This window comes from Tenrec ecaudatus, chromosome 14 (genome assembly GCF_050624435.1).
Source record: "Tenrec ecaudatus isolate mTenEca1 chromosome 14, mTenEca1.hap1, whole genome shotgun sequence".
Taxonomy (NCBI): domain Eukaryota; kingdom Metazoa; phylum Chordata; class Mammalia; order Afrosoricida; family Tenrecidae; genus Tenrec; species Tenrec ecaudatus.
The window spans coordinates 36121831-36144158 of record NC_134543.1 but is presented as its reverse complement, the minus strand read 5'-3'; the positions used below and the strand labels follow the sequence as shown (position 1 = coordinate 36144158).

Genomic DNA, 22328 nt, shown 5'->3' with positions numbered 1-22328 from the left:
ATCTTATAGGCCCGTCTGCTGTTTGGCTGAAAATTGAGACACACAAGTGGATGCAGTTTCAGGTTGGAAGTGTAACTAAGACCCATAGTCTCAAGGGTTCCACCAGTCTCTAGCAACTCAGTAAGCCTGGTCTTTTAATTTATGAATTTGAATTGTGTTCCATCTTTTTCTCCCATTCTATCCAGGACCTCCTATTATGACCCTTTCAGCGCAGTCAGTAGTGGTTGCTGGGAGCCATCTAGTTCTTCTTGTTTCCATTCACAGAGGCTGGCATCTACATGGTCCGTTAGTCCTTTGCACTACTTGTTTCCTTGTACTTTGATTTTCTTCACTCTTCTTTGCTCCTGATGGAGAGACCCATAGCTGCATCTTACATGGCTGCTCACAAGTTTTAAAGACACAGAACACTGTCTTTGTGATGTCTATACCAATTGACCTTGACACCCACTGGAAGTATGATCCTAACCCCCGGGCTCAGTGACTCATTCATTCCCTCAAGGTGTGGAGTTATGGTGAAGATATTTTCATAGCTCTAATCCCTGTATGCTCTACAATACTGTGCATATATTTTGCAGCCCATGTAAATACGCATGTAGAAATTGCCTCTGTCAAATCTACATATACGTATGGGTGCCATCCCATTTACCTTCCCATGTGTGAGTCCCTACACATCCATCCCGAGAGGATTCTTTATAACTGTTATTGAAGGGTAGTGTATATATCCGTATTTACCTTTGTCACATCTCTCGGTGTTTTTCTTTATCTTGATCACTTTGTGTGACCTCTTTATTGTATATTGCCTTTCCCTTCACCCAAGTTAATACATGTCTACCCTCACTAATCATCCCCTTCTAGAAATACGTTACTGTTATCCATTCTCCACAGGAGAGAACTAAGGCACAGAGAGGTGAGATCATTTTCAGTTGTTGCTCTTCTGTCCTAAAATCCACTGCTCTTCCTGACCTCCCTCAATCTGTAACATTAAGCCACGGGTAATGTGATCATTGAAATGAGCATTCTCAATGGCTGACCCATCAGAAAGTAAAGCTAGGCACTGTCCATTTTCTTTCTTTTTAAAAATCACTTTATTGGGGGCTCTTACAGCTCTTATCACAATCCATACATCCATCCATTGTGTCAAGCACATTTGTACATATGTTGCCATCATCATTCTCAAAACATTTTCTTTCTACTTAATCTCTTGGTATCAGCTCACTTCCCCCCTCCCCCACTGTCCCTCCATCATGAACCCTTGATAATTTATTTAAACACTTTTTCATGTCTTACACTGACTGCTGTCTCTCTTCACCCATTTTTCTGTTGTCTGTCCCCCTAGGAGGGGGTTGTATGTTGATCGTTGTGATTGGTTTCTCTCTATCTCCCTCCACCTTCCCCTTATGTCCTGGTATTGCTTCTCTCATTATTAATCCTGAGGGGTTTATCTGTCCTGGATTTCCTGTATTGTGGGCTCTTATAAGGTGGAATTAGGGTCATGATAGTGAAGGGGAGGAAGCATTAAAGAACTAGAGGAAAGTTGTGTGTTTCATCAGTGCTATACTGCACCCTGACTGGCTCATCTCTTCCTTGTGATTCTTCTGTAAGGGGTTGTCCAATTGTCTACAGATGGGCTTTGGGTCTCCACTCTGCCCTTCCCTTCATTCACATTGATATGATTTTTTGTTCTGGTTCTTTGTTGCCTGATACCTGATCCCATCGACACCTCATGATCACACGGGCTGGTTTGCTTCTTCCATGTGGACTTTGTTGCTTTTCAGCTAGATGGCTGTTTCTTTATCTTCAAAGTTTTAAGACAACAGGTGCTATATCTTTTGATAGCTAGGAACCATCAGCTTTCTTCACCACATTTGCTTATGTACCCATTTTGTCTTTAGCAATCATGTCAGGAAGGTGAGCATCAAAGAATGCCAGGTTATTAGAACAAAGTGTTCTTGTGTTGAGGGAGGACTTGAGTAGAGGCACAAAGTTCATCTGCTACCTTAATACCTGACATATAAATATGTGTACATAGATGTAATTCCCTATTATTCTATATCGATATATTTACATATGTACATGCCTGTATTTAGACCTCTATAAATGTCCTTTGCCTTGGAGTTCTTTCCTTCATTTCCTTTCCTCTTGTCCCACTATCATGTTCAATCAACCTTTATTAGAGTTTCAGTAATTCCTCTGGGCTACACTGCTCTTGAGCAAGCCCCACCAGGCATCCTGTGCCCTCATTGCTATCAATTTTAGATAACTTGTTCCTGTGTGCCCCCCCCCCTGGAAGCGTCGTTCCTGTTGTTTCTTCCTCCGGATTGTTACTCCACCTATCTTATCTAGATAGACATGCAGAGACAATAAGCACAAAAAAACAACAACAGAGCAAAACAAAACAACAAAAAAACAAGGACAAAAAAAGAAAAGCCTATAAAAAGTTTGTTTGCTGGGGCTCAATCAAGGGCAATGTAGCAGCAAGGAATTACTAAAACTGAGTGAAGGACAAACATGATGGCGGAACAAGAAGGAAGTAAAAGCGAAATAGAGGAAAGAACCAGGAGGCAAAGGACATTTATAGAAGCCTAAATACAGGCATCTGCATGTGTGTGTGTGTGTGTGTGTGTGTGTGTGTGTGTGTGTGTGTGTGTGTGTGTAATGAGAGGGGAGTAGAACTATGTACTCATATCTCTATGTTAAGAATTAAGGTTGCAGATGGACATTGGGCCTCAACTCAAGTACTCCCTTAATCCAAAAACACTTTGTTCTAATAACCTGGCATTCTTTGATGTTCACCTTCCTGACATGATCACTGTAGACAAAGTGGGTGCATAAGCAAATGTGGTGAAGAAAGCTGATGGTGCCTGACTATCAAAAGATATAGCATCTGGGATCTTAAAGGCTTGCGACCATCTAGCTGAGAAGCAACACAGCCCACATGGAAGAAGCGCTCCAGCCTGCGTGATCATGAGGTGTTGATGGGATCAGGTATCAGGCATCTAGGACCCAGAATAAAACCATACCCAAGGTGAATTGGGAAGGGGGGAGCATGGGGTAGAGACCCAAATCCCATCTGTAGACAATTGGATATCCCTTCACAGAGGGGGTCATAGGGAAGAGATAAGCCAGTCAGGGTACAGTATAGCACCAATGAAACACACAACTTTCCTCTAGCTCTTTGATGCTTCCTCCCCCCCACCCCCACTATCATTACCTCAATTCTACCTTACAAATCAGATTAGACCAGAGCATGTACACTGCTACAGATAAGAGCCGGCAACACAGGGAATCCAGGATAGATAAACCCCTCAGGACCAAAAAGGAGAGTAAAGATACCAGGAGGATTAGGGGAGGGGGGGAGAAAGCAGGAATCGATCACAAAGATCAAATAGAACCCCCTCCCAGGGGGATGAATAACTGAAAAGTAGGTGAGAGGTGATGGAGGATAATGTAATATATGAAAAAAATAATCAAAACTTATCAAGGGTTGGTGAGGGAGGGCGGACAGGGGAGGGAGTGGGAAGAAATGGGGAGCAGATATCAGGGGCTCAAGTAGGAAGAGAATGCTTTGAAAATGGTGATGGCGGCATATGCACAAATGTACTTGACACATTGGAGGAATGTATGGATTGTGATAAAAGCTGTAAGAGCTCCTAATAAAAGTATATTTTTAAAAGTTTGTTTGTTGATCTTTAGGATTGTTTTTTGGTCTAGTCTAATGGGGTGCCACACCCTAGCCCCAAAGTCTACTTCTGGTATTCCCCGGGACTTCATTACTTTGCTCCCCTTGCTGCTCTGTTGACCACCCTTAGTGTTTCGTCCCATTGTGGTTGTGTTGAATAGGGCACAATTCCACCACTTTGTCTCCAGTGTTGTCCCCCATAGCACTGTGGGTCAGTACAGGATGTCGTGTCTCATGGTGGGGTTTGTCCTATGGCCCTTTCTGTGCATTGGCTGCTCTGAGCAGAAGTATCGTCCTCAAGGCTTAGTGGGCCAGAATGTGTTCCACTCTCTCTCCTTCCCTCTTCGTTTGCTCCTGTGACACTGTCCATTTTCAAATTGTATCATTCTAACTTCAATGTCATGGGCAGGCCCCGAGAAAGTGATCAATTTGGTGAACCAATGGGACAGTCCATCCTATCCAATTTGTGTGGCAGAGAGGAAACAAATAGGGTAGTGCGCTAAGAAGAGTTTAATAATTTGGAGGGTGCATTCTTTTCAAGCCAGGGACTCCAAAAGGACTGAACAGTACAGCAATATACCAAGGTTTGGCATCTGTAGGTTTAACTATGCACCTTCTTCACAGCTCGTTTCCATTATAGATTGGCCCAAGGAATGCTGGCGACAGCATTCACAGCTGCCGGTTTTGTCCCAACCATGTGATAGATGCTAGCCAACATTATCTTCACAACACATGGTGAGGTTGGGCTTTGACAATAACACTGTGCAGTGGGTATTATTACTCAAATTTTACAGATGGAAATAGGAAAGAGTAGAGAGATCAGGAGATGCTCTGAAGCTTTTATGATTAGTAAATGGTGGGAAAGGGGATTCAAACTCAGGGCACTGTGACTCTAAAGCAGTGCTTCTCAACCTTCCTAATGCTGCGGACCCTTTAATACAGTTCCTCATGTTGTGGTTTCCCCCAACCATCAAATTATTTTTGTTGCTACTTAACAACTGTAAGTTTGCTACTGTTATAAATCGTAAGGTAAATATGTGATATGCAGGATGTATTTTCATTGTTACAAATTGAACATAATTAAGGCATAGTGATTAATCACAAAACAATATGCAATTATATATTGTGAATTACTTATTTCTAATTACGAATAAACGAAATTTTGTCTTGAAGCATGGTGTAGCATAGGTAACAGTCTTCATGTCGGGTACTCGCATGTGGGCGTATCTGCATGTGGGTGGGCCCGCCTGGAGACTGACTGAGAGAGGAGCGGTGTCTCGGTTCCTAAGGCCTTTGGAAATATGTGTTTTCCGATGGTCTCAGGCTACCACTGTGAAAGGGTCCTTCGACCCCTAAAGGGGTCACAACCCATAGGTTGAGAACCACTGCTCTAACGTGACTTTCAGCCATTATATTGTCTTGCTTACTAAACAGTGTGGTAAACACCTAGTGTTTTTCTTGGCCCTTGACCTCTTAACCCTTCTTTTAACACACGCTGATTTTTCTCTAAGGAACCAACCCTCACAATTGTTCAGCGTATGTTAGCTGGGTAGGCCTGGCTATACCCACTGACTTCTGGCCTGACCAATAAGCTGATTGGAGTGAGCCTAGTACTTTGCTGGAGCCATCAGGGATGCTAAAGCTGGCGTTCCTGGTGGCTACAAGGCTACCCACCTGAGTATGAAAATGAAGTTAACTCCGAGGAAAAGAAAACCAACAGATGGAAAGGGAGAGTTCCATGGGCACGAGGCAGTAATGAGCCCTAATGTCTCCTTTTGAGACCCTGGATCTGCTGGGCCTGGGTCAGTTACCCCTGAACATTTCAGTTACATAAGGGGGACACAAAGCACATTTCTGTTATTCCCGATAGAAAGTGTACAGACTCGTGCATTAGTAGCTGTGCATTGGTGTTGCTCTTAGGTGCCGTCAAGTCAGCGCCATCCATCAATCAACCCTGTGCACAACAGAACGAAACACTGCTGGGTCCGGCGCCATCCTCACAATTGTATTTACGTGTAAAGCCCTTTGTTGCAGCCACTGTGTCAATCCATCTCCTTAAGGGCCTTCCTCTTTCTCACCGCCTCTCTAACTTATCAAATAGGATGCCCTTCTCCAGGAACTGGTCTCTCCTGACAACATGCCCAACGTTAGACAAAGTCTCATCATCCCTCCCACTAAGGAGCACACTGGCCGTACTTCTCCCAGGACAGATTTGTTTGTTCTTTTGACAGTTCCTGGTACTTTCAATGTTCTTCTCCAGCACCACAATTCAAATGCTTTGACTCTTCTTTGGTCTTCCTGATTCAATGCCCAGCATTCACATGCGTAGGAGGGAGTTGAAAATGCCATGGCTGGCGTCAGACACACCTCAGGCCTCCAAGGAACACCCTTGCTTTTCAACACTCCAAAGAGATCTTGTGCAGCAGATCTACCCAAGGCAATACATCTTTTGATCTCTTGACTGCTGCTTCCATGAGCATTGGTTGTGGATCCAAGCGACACACAATCTTTAACAACTTCGATGTCATAGTCAATACAAATGTGAAGACCCAGAACTCTAATAATGAGACTCTTGATCATTAAAAATGCCAATGATTTTCTCCTCTTACATAGAGACTAATTCCCCTTATTCTGGTCCTCAACTTCCCTGATTTCTACATCATTCCTTAGCTGTGCTTCGCTTCCTCCTTCTGTGTTTGCTCATTCTCTTCCTGACTTCCTTTGGCACTTTTTCATTATTCTCTTCTCCCACAGTAGAGAGAAGGGTGGCTGGAGGGGGTGGGGGGAGCACAAAACTTACATTAAACAACCTCTCTGAGATATCAGTCTCTTTGAAAAGGTTCAGTTAAAAGTAAGTTATAAAAAATCATGACCCAAACACAATTGAGAAATCATTTTCAGATTTTCGTGGAACACTCCATACAAGGCATCTTCGCCACATGTTAAAAAGCTCGATGAAAGTTCTTGATGTCATTTTTTCCACTGCGAAAAATGCAGTCCCTGCTAGGTTCATGTCACTTCATTAATGGTGTGCTGTAAAATATTATTTCCAGTTCAGAAATGGCATCGAATAATAACCGACGTGAAATTAGTCATCATTTTGAGAGCGTGGTCACTTAGCAAGCTGGCATTTACTAAACATCTACTATGTACTGTGCTCAATTTTGGAAAAAGCAGATAGGCGAGGCCAAAACAAAAAATCAAACCCAATGCTGTTAAGCCAATTCCAACTCACAGTGATGCCTATAGCAGAGTTTATAGCCAAGAAAACCCTTTGGAGTAATCCTAACTCTACGACACGTGGGATCACTGTAAGTCAGAATCAACTTTATGGCAACAAGTCTGGTTTAGGGGTTGTTTTGTTCTTGTCTGACACAAAATTCACTTTAAAATTATATACACATCATATATAATTTTAAAAAATATGTAGCCTCTCAAGGTTTCCAAGGCTGTAAATCTTTATGGAAGCTGGCTCCCACGTCTTTCTCCTATGTAGTGATGCCATAGTGGATTGCACGTTATTCTGCTAACTGCAAGGTCAGCAGTTTGAAACCAACAGCCACACCAAAGGGAAAAGATGAGGCTTTCTACTCCTGTAAACATTTACAGTCTCAGAAACCCACAAAGACCATTCTCCTTGCATTATAGGGTAACTCGGGGTCAGGATTGACTCAATGAGTTTGTTTTGTTTGCTTGCATTTTGATGCATCTAGCTGCTGACATTTTGTCACCAACTGAACACTTTAACTGCTGTGCAGCTAAGTATGACACAGTAGGATGGGCAGGATAGCAGCAAAGCATTAAGTACTGGTACTTCACAGCAAGGGACTTGGCAGAACAGTAGCTTAGCCACACTGGTTCTGGAGACTCCTGCCTTGCTAGTCGGCAGCCCCTTGGTTGCTGGATCATATAAGGGGCTCCTAGGGCTAGGGCAGCAAGGACGGCTGTTATTTGCCAAGTGGGAGAGCAGCATTTTAGATTTTAACCGTTGGAAGGACTACAAGCTGGCTGGATAAAGCTTGGAAGGGCACAGCTGATTGTGCGTGAGTCAGAGAAGGAAAACGTCACACAGGAGGTGAGTTTTGAGATGGGTCTGGCAGAGGATAGGACAACCTGTGAGTTCACCTAAAGGAGAGAGAACAAGCCAAGGAAAGGTGTGCCTAACGTGCTTAATTCACAGAGGGAAGAATGATGAGGGGGGAGAGAGATGAGGCTGGGACAGTGATTGAGACAAACTTGAATGGTGCGCTAGAGAATTGAAACAGTAAGCACCAGTCAAGGAGGTGGTCAAGAAGAAGAAAATAAAGGTGGTAGTCCATGTGGTGAAGACTAGCTAATGTAAAGGATGGTGACTCACGCCTACCCGCAGCACAGGAAGAAAGGCCTGGAGATCGGCTTCCATAAAGATTACTGCTGAGAAAACCCTCTGGAATAATTGTAACTCTTGTCACACATGGAATCGCGGTGAGTAAGAAGCAACTTCATAAAACGAGAGGGACTAGAACTATGTACTCATATCTCTATGTTAAGAATTAACGTTGCAGATGGACATTGGGCCTCGACTCAAGTACTCCCTCAACACAAGGACACTTTGTTCTAACAATCTGGCATTCTGTGATGCTCACCTACCCGACACTATTGCTGAAGACAAAATGGGTGCATAAACATATGTGGTGAAGAAAGCTGAAGGTGCCCAGCTATCGAAAGATATAGCATCTGGGGTCTTAAAGGCTTGAAGATAAAGAAGCAGCCATCTAGCTGAGAAGCAACAAAGCTCACATGGAAGAAGCACACTGGCCTGTATGATCATGAGGTGTCTATGGGATCAGGTACCAGGTCTCTAAGACCCAGAACAAAATCTTACCCAAGGTGAATAGGAGGGGAGGGAGTATGGGGTGGAGACCCAATGCCCATCTGTAGACAATTGGACATCCCTCTACAGAGGGGTCACAGGGAATAAATGAGCCAGTCAGGGTGAAGCATAGCACCGATAAAACGCAACTTTCCTCTAATTCTTGGTGCTTCCTTCCCCTCACTATCATGACCTCAATTCTACCTTACAAATCAGATTAGACCAGAGCATGTACACTGCTACAGATAAGAGTCTGAAACACAGGATAGATACCGCCCCCCCCCCCCCAGGGCCAACACCGAGAGTAGAGATACCAGGATAATTAGGGGAGGGTTGGGGGAGAAAAGGGGACTCAATTACAAGGATCGACCTATGACTCCCTCTCAGGGGGACAGACAACAGAAAAGTGGGTGAGGGGTGATGGAGGACAATCTAAGAACTGGAAAAATTAATCTATAACTTATCAAGGGTTTGTGAGGGAGGGTGGGAAGGGGAAGGAGGGGAAGAAAGGGAGAGCAGATATCAGGGGCTCAGGTGGGAAGAGAATGCTTTGAAAATGATGATGGCGACACATGTGCAAATGTGTTTGACACACTGGGTGAATGTATGGATTGTGATAAGAGATGTAAGAGCACCTAATAAAAGTATTTATAAAAGAGAGAATCAACTTCATAGCAACAGGTTTGGCTTAAGGGGTGTTTTGTTCTTGTTGAACAGAAAACTCACTTTAAGATTTTGTGTGTGTGTGTGTGTGTGTGTGTGTGTGTGTGTGTGTGTGTGTGTGTAAGAAACCTCTTCAGTATCATTGATCAGATGCCCCAGCCCAAGCTACAGTGGAAGCATTTGAGTCCAGGAAGCCCTGGACGACTGTGCAAGGAGCAGAGAAGCCTGCAGCTTCCGAACCTGTTGTCCTTTGTCTGTGTTCCCGAGGCCTGGGTTACCTCAGAGCCAGTCCGGTCAGCTTTCTGTGGCAGGGTCGTCATCATATTCGTCTTTGTTGTCCCTGGTGTCCAGCGCAGTACCTGGGACATCAGAAGTACTCAGTAAACATTTGCTAAATGAGTATAACACTCAATACATCTTTCCGTCCTAAGTAACCATTGCTTACACTGACTGTAAATATGGCCTTCTGTAATTGCAAAGGATGTCTGCCCTTTTTAGGTTCTGCAGTTTAGTTCCAGCATGACCTACTCCCTCTGGCACTCAACTAGAGTCTCTGCCTGCTCAACAGGGACTTTGTAGTCATGACAAAGTGTACACTCTGGCTGGATTGTTGGCTTGGTATGGCAGAGTGGTCACTCTGTCTTTCATTTGATTTTCTCTACCTGTCTTAGGGACAGGATGTTTTTTCTTTATTTACTCCATTGATACATATGGGATAAATAAACACACACACACACACACACACACACACCTCCTGATTCATAATGACCCTATAGGGCAGACTAGTATTGCCCTCTGGGGTTTCCCAGGCTGTAAATCTTTGCAGAGGCAGACAGCTTCCCCTTTCTCCCACAGAGCAGCTAGTCAGCTTCAACTGTTGGCCTGACAGTTAGCAGTGCAAACATAAGTGCAATGCATGCCTATTACATGCATGTGTGTGTGTCCATATATATCAAGCAACATAATACAGAATAGCGGAGAAAATCCTCCAGTGGTATACATGCCTCTGGAATTTTCTATGCATACATGAAGATATGTGTGTACTCACCATATCCTTGGGCGGGGGGACTTCAAAAAGTTCCTGGAAAAAAATCCACTATCTTTTAATTCTATTTTTCCACAAATTTTTGAAGCCCTCTCTTATAATATTCCAAAACTTTAAAAAAAGCATCCATTTAATCACCTATGTATGCAGCACAGATCATCTTTCGATGTAAACATAGACTTACTTATCCTTTTCCTTAACCAATTGCTGTAGAATTGATTCCAACTCATGGTAAGCCCATAAGTGTCCAAAGAGCACTATGCTCTCTACGGGATTGCCGAAGGCTGAGTTTTCAGAGGTAAATCATCAAGCCTTTCTTCAAAGGCAACCTTCAATCTTTTGGCTAGCAGCTAAGGGACGCCTGCATTTACAAAATAGCGCCGTATTCCATGGTATGGAAGGTAGAAATGTTGTTAGACAGAGATGGCATTAAAATGAATGAATCACGTGTCCTCAAAAACTCATAGGAAAACATTAAATATTTTGTTTTTAGTTATGTAAAGCAACAACAACATAGGTCCAAAACAACATGGTGGATAAATAGCTTTGCTTCAGAAATACCAAACGGGATCTTTAAATAGTATTGTTGCTTTTTAAATGTGTTTCATTAGGGCCCTCCAAAGAAGATGGCTCAGAAAATGGCCTTAGATAACCAAAGCAGTTCATGAGCCCAGAATGAGATGTGCTTTAGTCCACCCTTCAATCTGGCCTATGACACACTTGCTTTCTTCCCTGATGGTCAGAGGTTCTGCAGCTGGGCCTGATGAAGATTTAGGGGTGGGGTGGGGGTGGGGTCGTCTCTAGGTTCCTGTGCTGCTGAGCCTCTGTTTTCTTTGGTTTAAGTTTCCATTCTCTTTTGCCTTTTTACTTCTTTGGATCCCATTCCCAATAGAACACTGGCTGACTCTGCCGGGAGTGAGTCTACCTCCCTGCCGACATGTGGGAGTCTGCCACGGCATCTAGGCAGATATCTCTACCTCAGTCTTCCTTGTGGCTAGTAGGAAAACTGCCTGGATATTGACCAAAGCTCACCAGGGCTCTTGTCTTTGTGATAACAGCTTTTGTCTCACAGTAATTAGGCAGAGCTTTAGCTTGCTGCTATAACTGATGAATTCCTTGGGAAGGAGGGGGAAATTTAGAGAGTTGTTGTTCAAGGTGTTCCCCTTGGGGGGGGGGGGCAGGAGAACCTTTTCACATTGCTGGACTTCCTAATTAGGCCATGTCCAAGGTGGTTCTGTGCCTTTCCCAGGGGCTGTCGCCTGTCTGATAGGAGGATGGGAACAGGGGCAGATGGATTAAGGCTGGCATTGGAAACACCTGGGACCAAGAAGAGTTTAGAACTTTTAAAAACCACCTTTTCTGGGCTTGTGTCCTATCGTAGTACAGGACAGGGGCTCAGAGAAGAAGAGCGCTCGACGGCAGTCTCTGCTCCGCACATTGCTGACCTACTGAATTTCCTTCACCCGTGATCCCTGAGCAGGGGCTGCTTTGCTTTAGTCCTCACAACTTTCTGTATTGGCTGGATTTTTTAGTGAACATGTGCTATTTATATAATCATAAAAAAGATAGAGCCATATTTATATTTTTAGAAGATAGGAGAAATAGTTTCTTGGTGGGTCTGGAAAACACTCCTATCGTGCATCCAGATCAACTTTAATGATATAAAGGACATGCGTGATTATATTTTGAAGGGCTGGCTTGCTGCTGATGCTGGAGGCAGCGCCCCTGGTATCTGACATACCACCAGGGTCCCCAGTGGGGACAGGTTTTAGCAGAATTTTCAGACTCAGAGAAACCACTAAGCAGAATCGACTAGTCTGCTTCTTTAAAAATTGCAGAGTGAAAGTTTTACGAAGAGCAGTGGGATATTACCTGATATAGTGTCAGATGAAGAGGCCCTCAGGTTGGAAGACACTCAAACTCCAACCAGGGAAGGTTGCCTCTTCAAAGTAGAGTACACCTCATGCCAATGGTGCAGTTAAGCTTTCATGGTCTTCATTTCAATGCTGATGTGATATGACACAAAATATAAAGAGTTGTACAAATCCATTAATAATCAGAACATAGACTGTATGACACTAGGAAAATTGGGAGTCATCAAAAATGAAATGGAAAAATCAACACATTAATCCAACATCTCCAATAACTAGAACAAGAGCAGTAAAAAAACATTCCTTCAGTCACCAGCAGTAAATAAATAATAGAGATTAAAGCTGAAATAAATGAATCGGAAAGCAGAAAAACAATAGAAAGAATCAGCACGGTAAGAAGTTAATCCTTTGAAAGGATTAACAAACCACTGGTAAGCCCAACAAAGTAAAAGAAGACAAAAACACAAGGAAGAGATGAAACGCGCAACATCACAACAGGGCTAACTGAAATTTAAAAGATGGTAACTCAGTACTGGTAAGGACTTCATTTCAATAAATTTAGAAGCCTAGAAGAAATGGACAAATTTCTGTAAACGTACTAGGTACCTAAGCTAACACATATAAATGTAAAAAAAACACTGAATAGGACATTAACAGAAGAAGAAATTGATATGGTCTTTAATCTTGCCTCCAATAAAAAATTTGGACCAAATTGTTTCACTAAGGAACTCTACCTAACATTCAGAAAAGAACTGACACTAATTCTACTCAAGCTATTCCAGAACACAGAAAACTCTGGCAAGTTTCAAATTAATTTTATGAAGCTTAATACTAAAAACAGGCAAATTTATCACCAGAACAGAAAATTCTAGATTAATATCCCTTGCTACCATAGATGCAAAATTCTTTTTTTGTTGTTGTATGTTCACTCTTTATTCAGTAGCAGGGTGGGAGATGGACGGGCAGACAGCGTTCAATTTGTTCTGAGGGGGGAGGTGGGCAGCACAGGTGAGGGGTGAGGTTTGCAGGAAAGGCTGAAGGTGCCAAGGTCCAGGGGAGGTCGCTCTGCAGCCAAGGGAGGGCCCTGGTGGCCAGCTTCATTCAGCTGAGTGCCATGCCAGGTCAGCTCCACCCAGAAACAACCAGTTTCCTACTGAAAGACCCAGGCCTCTGGAGCTGGCCATGGAGTCCTGAGCACCTGAGGCCAGCGGGAGCACTCCTGGAGGAGCCACACCCAGGCTGGCATTCGGGAGGCAGGCAGACACCAGTGGCAGGCGCTGGGGGTGGATTTGGGGCAGGGGCAGAGTGGTGCTGTCAGGGCCCCACACCCTTCAGCTGGGCACTCAGTCCAGCTGGGACACTTCGTGCAGGTAGGCACCCAGCATCTTTGTCCCCTCGATGTCCCCTGCTGAGCTTCTCCTTCTAGGCTTGGGCCCCGGAGTCAGCCAACCCACAGACAGCAGCATTGACGTTCTTGCCCGTGGCCTCCTGGAAGGTCAGCGTGACATGGATGCTGCTGTCCTGCCGGGTCAGGTCAGGCTCCACGCCAGACACTGTCCTCAGCGCCCGCCTGACAGCCAGGTAGTTGGGGGTGGTTGAAGTCTGACACCCAGGACTTGCTGTTGTGGCCCATGGACACCTTGAACTTCTTGATCAGGTAACTGGTCACCTGCTAGTTGACGGCCTGTGGTGCCCTGTCGGACACAAGGCAGATAGCGAACTTGCCCACCACTTTGCGGGAATGGCGGTCTTGGCCCCGACCTCAGAGAAGACACCTTCGATGCCATGCAGGGACAGTGACAGGTACCGCCAGCGGTGCATCACGATGTCTTTCTTGCAGCTGTGCAGGAGAGTCTGGGCGCCCACGTCCTTGGAGTACTCGCTGATGTCAAAGTCGATGTTGTCATAGAGCAACAGGCTCCTCGTCCCGTCACGGGCGCCACCGCCTCGTTGATGCCGGGGGTGAGAATCTTGCCCCTGCGGTCCACCAGGGAGCCCATCAGCGTGCTGAGGTCGGTCATGGCCTCGTGCACGGAGCCCCCGCATACACCGAGTGCGGGCCCTTATCGCTGCGCTCCACCTCCATGAAGAAGTAGCAGGTGCGCCACAGGCCGTAGGTGACGCACGGCTTCTTCTTGGCCAGCCAGTAGTTGTCGGAGATGCAGACCTAGTCTACTCCTTGAAGAAGGTGCCCTTCCTGGCGAAGATGAGCTCGTCCAGCCCCTCGGATCCCCGACTCCTCCATGCCCTCCAGGCAGAAGCGCATGTCGACCGGGACCTCCTGGATTGTTTTCTGGAAAGCTTCCAGCGCGTTCATCCAGCCGCCACCGGGCCCTTGTCGTCCGCGGAGCCTCGCCCGTACAGCTTCCCATCGTCCTCGGTCAGCGTGAAGGGCTCGCTGTCCCAGCCGTCCTCCAGGGCGCCCGGCTGCACGTCCAGGTGCCCGTTGACACACACCGGCTTCTTCGTGGGGTCCGAGTCCAGCTTGCCCAGCAGAACGGGGGGGGGGGGGCGGGAGGGGGGTATATCGGAGCCATCAGGGAGCTTCTGCTTCCCGGTATCCACCAGCTCCATGGAGCCCCCAAGCTTGGTGAAGTCGGCGGCCGCCACCTCCACCATTCTCTTGATCTCTCCCCTCTTCCCGGGCCACGCCGACACGCTCTGGATGGCCACCCATTCCTTCAGTTTCTTCACTTAGCGGTCCTGGTTCTCGTCAATGTTCCGGAGCAGGTCCTGGAGGGCCGGCATCTCGCCGGCTCACAGGGCTGGCTCAGATGCAGAATTCTTAACAAAAGCATAACCAATGGAATCCAACAAAATGCATTTAGAAAAATACATCACGACCAAGCACGGTTCATCCCAGGTATATAAGGATGGTTCAACTTTAGGAAAACAATTTAATATAAATTATTATATGTTTATATATAGCATATGTTATATATCAAGGCCAAGACTTACAGAACAACATCGAGTGGTGATAAAGGATATTTTTACTTGCTTCTTGTTCACAAAGGAAATACTTTCAGTTTTTGCCCCTTAAACAAAATTTTGGCTCAATGAGTTTTGCATAAATGGCCTTCAATATGTTGAGGAATTTCCCTTCTACTCCAGTTTTGTTGGGTGTTTTTATCAGGAATGGGTGTTGGATTTGGTCAAATACCTTTTCTGCATCAATTGATATTATCATGTGGGATATTGTTCCTTTCAAATATAGATATATTAATATGGATATTATATACATATAAGTTACATCTATATTGATATGTAGCAAAGGGAAATATATATCACATATGATTATCTATATTATATATATTAAAGAAAAAAATATATGATTTTGGATTTTTCCAAGGTCCCTGTCTGCATCAATTGATATGATTTTGTTGCTTTTTTCCTTTGATACATCAATAATATTATATTTAATATATTATATAGATATATATTATTATTATTAATATATAACAATAAAATATATTTCTATTGATGTATCAAAGGAAAAAAACTAATGATCATATTAATTGATGCAGAAAGTCATTTGACAAAAATCCAACACCCATTCTTGGTAAAAACACTCAACAAAATAAGAATAGCGGGAAATTCCTTAACGTAATAAAGATTATATATGCAAAACCCATTGAGCCAGCATTTTGCTCAAGTGGAGAAAACTGAAAGCATTTCCCTTGTGAACAGGAACCAAACAAGGATATCCTTCATCACCTCTCAATGTTGTATTGTGAGTTTTAGCATTATTAGACAATACCAAAAAGCAAAGCCATTCAATTGGCAAAGAAGAAGTAAAACTCTCTATTTGTAGATTATATGATTCTGTATGTAGAAAACCTCAAAGACTTGACAAGAAAATTGTTATAAATAATGGAAAGATTCAAAATATGGTATAGTATAAGATCAACATACAAAAATAAATCTAATTTCTGTATACGAACAAAGAAACCTATGGAAAAAGCAAGACCATTTGCAGTAGCCACCCAGAAGATGAAATATTTAGGAATAAACTTAAGCAAAACAACAAAAGGTCTTGTACAAAGAAAAATACCCAAAACAAAAACTGACCATGTAAATGGAAGAATGTGCCATGTTCATGGAGAGGAAGCCTCAACATAGTGAAAATGCCACTACTACCCAAAGTGATCTACACATATAATGAAATGCCAGTCCAAATCCCAGCATCATTCTCCAAAGAGCTGTAAAAGCTGATCACCAACTATAGGGAAAGGGATGACACCCAAAGCACAATTAACGACGAAGAATAAAGTAGGAGGCCTCTCTCTTCCCAACCCCAAAATCTGCTACACCTCCTGCTATGGGCACACCGAGCTAAAAAGACCAATGTAACAGAATAGGGAGCCCAGGAAAATCTATCCACCTCTAGACAACTAGTTTTCAACCAAGGCTTGAAACTTGTTAAATGGGGAACAGAAAGTCTATTCAACAAATGGTGTTGGTACAGTTGTTTTTCCATTTGCAGAAGAATAAATCAGGAGCCAATACATTATTCTATATACAAAGAAAACTCAAGATAGATCAAAAACCTAAATGTAAACACTAGCATTATGAAGATTCTTAATGGGGGGGGAAAGACAAAGGGGTCCTAATACATGGAATAAACACACCATCAAACATAATTAAAAGAAAGCATATATCAGCAAACAGAATACATGACCAGAATCTTCTAAATATAAAAATGCATGTATAGCTAAAAAATGTTGCCAGAAGAGTAAAAAGAAAACCGACAGATTGGGAAAATAATTTGACAATAGCATATAGGACAAGAGACTAATTTCTAAAATTTATAGAAAATGTCAACACCCGAACAAGAAAAATATGAATAAACCCAGTTAAAAAGTGGGCAGAGGACATAAATAGTTTACATGGCCAATAAACCTATGAAATACTCAAGATTATTAACCATGTGAGAGATGCTAAACAAAACGAGATACCACCTCAACCCAGCATTGATAGCAAAGTTAAAAAAGCACAAAAAAAATCCTACAAATTCTGGAGGGAGTTTGGAGAGATGGAAACCCGCATACACTGCTGGTGTGATTCTAAAACAGCACAACTACTGGAAAGAGGTATGGTACTTCAAAAACTGGAAACGGAAATATCTTAGAGCCCAGCAGTAGTGCTACTTAGTATTTGCCCTCCAGAAATAAAGAATACACCATGAACAGCTAGCTGCATGGCCACGTTCATTATTCATGCCCAGTATTATTCACAATAACAAGAAGTAGAAACCACCTAAGTGCCCACTGGTGGAAGATTAGTAAATAAAGTTCAGTATCTATACACAATAGGAGCTGCATATCGTTAAAGAATAATGATGAAACGATAAAACATCTCATGGCAAGGGTATTTGGGAGGACATTATGCTGAATAAAGTTAGTCAAATACAAAAGGACAAATATTGAATGAGGCCACTGCTATAGAGAGAAAATGTTTTTATATAAAAAGAAACAGGCTGATGATTACCAGGGGTGGAAGGACGAGAGGAGATGGGGAAGGAATAGACTAGAGGGTAGATAGGTGCTAACTCGAGTGAAAGGGAAGGTAAATATACTACATGAGGAAGGCAGGGGACAGAGGGAGGAAACGAGGCATGCCTTCGAGAGCCTTGATAAGTTACTTAAGTTATGGAACGCAAGCACAATGATCTGATAGATAAACCCCTACCTAATTCACAATGACATTTTGGAAATAAATAAGATTGAATTCATAAAGATCACTATCCTAAGCATTAATGAGCTGAAATAGACTATTATTGGCCGTTTTGAATTGGACAATAATATGATTGACTGTACTGGGAAAACAAATTGAAGAGGAATTGAGTGGCATTTATTATAAAACAAAAGAACACTTCAAGAACTATCTTGAAACAATGCTGTCGGTTATAGGATTGGCTAATACATGCACATGCACGCACAAGGAAAACCAGTTGATACAAATATTACTCAAATTTGCAAATCAATCATTAATGCTCAATATAAAGAAAGTGAAAACTTTTACTAACTTCTTCAGCCTGAAATTGACCCAACCATGCAATTAATAATAATCAAATTCGGTACCAGTGAGCCAATGGTGATGCATATAGACCCTATAGGACAGGGTAAAACTGCTTCTATGAGTTCATCTTTACAGGAGTAGAAAGCCCCATTTTTCTCCTGAGGAGCACCTTGTGGTTTCCAATTACTGACCTTGTAGCTAGCAGCCCAATACATAACCACTATGACACCATTGATAATTACTGATCATTTCAGTGTAAAAGTTGGAAACAGAAAAGAATGATCATTAGTTGGAAAGTATGGCCTTGGTGATAGAAATGAGATTGCATGACAGAATTTTACCAGGCCAAAAACTTATTCGTTAGAGATACCTCTTTTCCCTACCATATAAAACGGCATCTACACACATAGAACTCGCTAGATGGATTACACAGGAATCAAGATGATTACATCTGTTGGAAAATACAATAGAGAAGTTTAACATCATCATTCAGAATAAGGCCAGGCACCAGTTCCAGAACAGACCATTAGTTGCTCATATGCACTTTCAAGTTGAAGCTGAAGAAAATTAAAATCAGTCCATGAGAGTCCAAATACAACCTTGAGTATTTCCTTTCAGAATGTATAGACTACATTAAGAATAAATTTGTCATGTTGACCATTAATGACCAAAAGCCAGGAAATTCATGGGATTACTTCAAGAACATCATACATGAAGAAAGCAAAAGGTCATTAAAAAGAAATAAAAAAGCAACATGAATGTCAGAAGAAACTTTGAAGCTCGCTCGTGACTATTAGAGCAGCTAAAGTGCATGAAAGAGGCGATGGAGCAAAAGAAGTGAGTAGAGAATTTCAACAAATGGCTCCGGAATACAAAATAAAGTATTCTAATGAAATGTGCAATGGCCTGGGTGTTAGAAAGCCAAAAGGGAAGACCATGCTCAGTATTTCTCAAACTGAACGAACTCCCCCCGCCAAAAAAAACAAACCTCTAGTTGAAATATTGAAGGATTCTATGAGCAAAAAAGACAGGAAACATCAAAAGAAAATGAAGGAATAAGCAATCACTGACCTAAAAAGTATAGGTATGATCAAGACCTGACCACATCGAAGGAAAAGTCCAAGCTGAAAACCCTGGTGAAAAACAAGACTATGGGAATTACAGAACATCAATGGAATGTTTCCAAAGCTGATGCAGCACCGAAAACACTCACTTCACTACGCTGAGAAATCTGGCCAGCCAACGAGAAGAGATTAATATTTGTGCCCATTCCAAAGAAAGATGACACGACAAAACTTGGGAAGTATAGATATCATTAATATCACATGCAAGCAAAATGTTGCTGAATATAATCCAAAAGTCAGTACAGCGGTGCATAGACAGGGAACTTTGAGAAGTTCAAGCTGGATTCAGAAGACGACGTGGAAGGAGGGATGCCATTGCTGATGTCACATGGTTCTTGGCTGAAAGAAAATATGTTTGTGTTTTATGGACTACCAAAGACATTCAACTGTGTGAATCATAATTCATTGTAAAGAGAAGAAATTCCAGAACACTTGTGTTCATGCAGAACCTGTGTACAGATCAAGAGACAGTCATTAGAATGGATGCTGCATGGTTTAAACCAGTGGTTCTCAACTTTCCTAGGACCGTGACCCTTTCATATAGGTCCTCATGTTGTGGTGACCCCCCAACCATAAATTTATTTTTGTTGCTACTTCATAGCTGTAATTTTGCTACTATTATGAATTGGGCAACCCCTTTGAAAGGGTCGTTCAACCCCCAAAGGCGTGGTGACCCTTAGGTTGAGAACTGCTGGTTTAAATTTAGGAATAGTGTGCTTTAGAGTTTTATCTTTTCACAATGCTTATTCAGTCTGGATGCTAAGTAAATAATCCAGGAAGCTGGACTACATGAAGAGAGTGCAGCATCAGGATTGGAGGAAATTCAGCTTCGTGTGACTTGTGTGTGTTGACGGGGAACATTACTTAAAGACACATATTTAACAACCTGCAGTATACAGGTGGCGCTCAACCCTTCTTGCTCAAAGTAAAGGAAACCTGAAACACTAGTGAAGATCAAATACTACAGCCTTCATTATGGATTAAATCTCAACATAAAGAAAAGAGAAACCCTTACAGGGGACCAATAAGCCATATCATGATAAACAGAATTTAGCATTGTGGCAGTGACATAATCTATTGTCAATTTGAGACTTAAGAGTGAAGGGGTGGAGTTTAGCCTGTCAATCAGCTCATCACTTGGTGACTTCATTTGGAGGCACTAAGAAGACAGAGCTGGCTGGAGACAGGACACGCACTCACTCCACGAGGCATGCTTGCTGACAAGACACATGGAGCTACACTAGAGCCCTGGAGTTGAAGGCGCCAGCGCTGAAATGCCTCTACCACCATTGGATCCAAAAGACTTTCCACCCACAGGCCTGTGATCTTCCAGCATTCGGCATCATTGCATGTGTTTTGTAAGTCTGAGGAGGACTTTATAGACTGGTATCGAACATATGGGCTAATATTGGACTTATGGACTTGATCGGGATTGGGCTGGGATGTTTTCACAATATTCAATTGCTTTTGTATATAAAGCTCCTTCTTATACACATATGAGTGTCTATGAGTTTGTTTCTCTAGTCTACCCAGACTAACACAAAGATTTTCAAGAACTTCATTTTACTCGAACTCACAATCAACACCCATAGAGGCAGCAGTCGAGAAATCCGCATGGGGGAAACTTTGCTGCAAAACACCTCTTGAAAATATTATAAAGCAAAGATGTCATTTTAAGGAATTAGTTGTACCTGACCCATGTCATATTATTTTCAGCCACCTCATAAGCATGTGAAAACGGAACAATAAATAAAGAAGACTTGATGCATATGAATTGTGATGTTGAGTGAAGAATACTAAACATATTACAGACAAAAGAATGAAAAAAATCTATCTTGGAAGAAGTACAGCAAAATCCTCCTTAGAAGTACAGATAGTACACTTGGACATTCATCAAGAGAAACCAGTCCCTGAAGAAGCTGGGTACAGTAGAGGGTCAATGAAGAGAAAGGAAGCCTCATATTGAAATGATTGACAGTCTCTCCAACAACAGGCTCACCGAGAACAATACTTGTGAGACATGGGAAGTGTTGCGTTCTGTTGTGCCTGTGGTCCCCAAGAGTCAGAACCCATTTGGTGGCGTCTGTAACCCAAAAGGAATTCTGAACATGGAGATTCTTTAGCAAAGTGGCATGGTGGGAAGACTTAGGTGTGGAACTCCACGGAGAGCCTCTTCAGACTTTCTAGCCCAGGAAGCGTCTTCTATTGGAGAGTTTCTGCTCCATTCGATGCTCACTATTGGTCTTTTGTCTCCACTTCAGAGCCCTGCGGTTCAGGCACTGGCTCATTCTAGAGAATGTGTTCTGCCTAGTGTTATTTGTGGATTTTAACCAGGGACACTGCTGGAAGATATATTTCATCTAGAAGTATGATTCTAATCCAGAGTTTAGACCCTGACATATCAGCAGGAGGTGGAAGGTTTGGATTAGGGAAGCTTCTGGCACTCTTCCCCTCCAACTGTAAGTGGCTGCCTGGTAGGCTCACTTGATCGCTCAACCCCAAACCTACTGCCATCAAGTTGATTCCAATTCATAGCTGCCCCATAGGACAAAGTAGAACTGCCCCCTTTGGTTTCTGAGATAGTAAATCTTTCTTTGGAACAGGTAGCCTATTCTTTCTCCTTCAGAGAATCTACGGGGTTCAAACCACCAATCTTGTAGCCCAATGAATAATGCACTACATCACCAGGGCTGCTTTACTTCATCTCAGATTTCTGTAAATTAAAATTCTATGCATGGCAGCCAGACACTTCCCTCTACTGATCAGTAGACTTGCTTGACCTGAGCCTTACTTCCCTCATCAATAAACTGGGGATAATAATAGTATCTACCTTATAAGGTTGGTGTGGATGTTGTGTCTTTGAATAGTAACAGGTACATAGTAAAAGCTAATAAATGTTAGCTCTGATCATTCTTCTTATCTCAAGTCACCAAGAATCTTAATGTTTTAAGTAGTCAATCAAGTGGAAAATGGGTGGGTTCTCTAGATTCAACTCAATTTGTTTTTTTTAAATGCTTACAACCAATCTGGTTTCTGTCAAGTTTTCCTAACCAAATTCTTTCTGACCCCCTTCTCT

General features: G+C 42.8%; 1 protein-coding gene and 1 pseudogene across 2 annotated transcripts in view; one reads left to right on the top strand and one right to left on the bottom strand.

Moving 5' to 3' along the window:
• Positions 1-22328, top strand: part of RAD51B (RAD51 paralog B) — a 747597-nt gene that overhangs the window by 678593 nt on the left and 46676 nt on the right. The window lies entirely within an intron of this gene.
• LOC142426065 (cytosolic non-specific dipeptidase pseudogene) lies at positions 13454-14858 on the bottom strand (annotated as a pseudogene).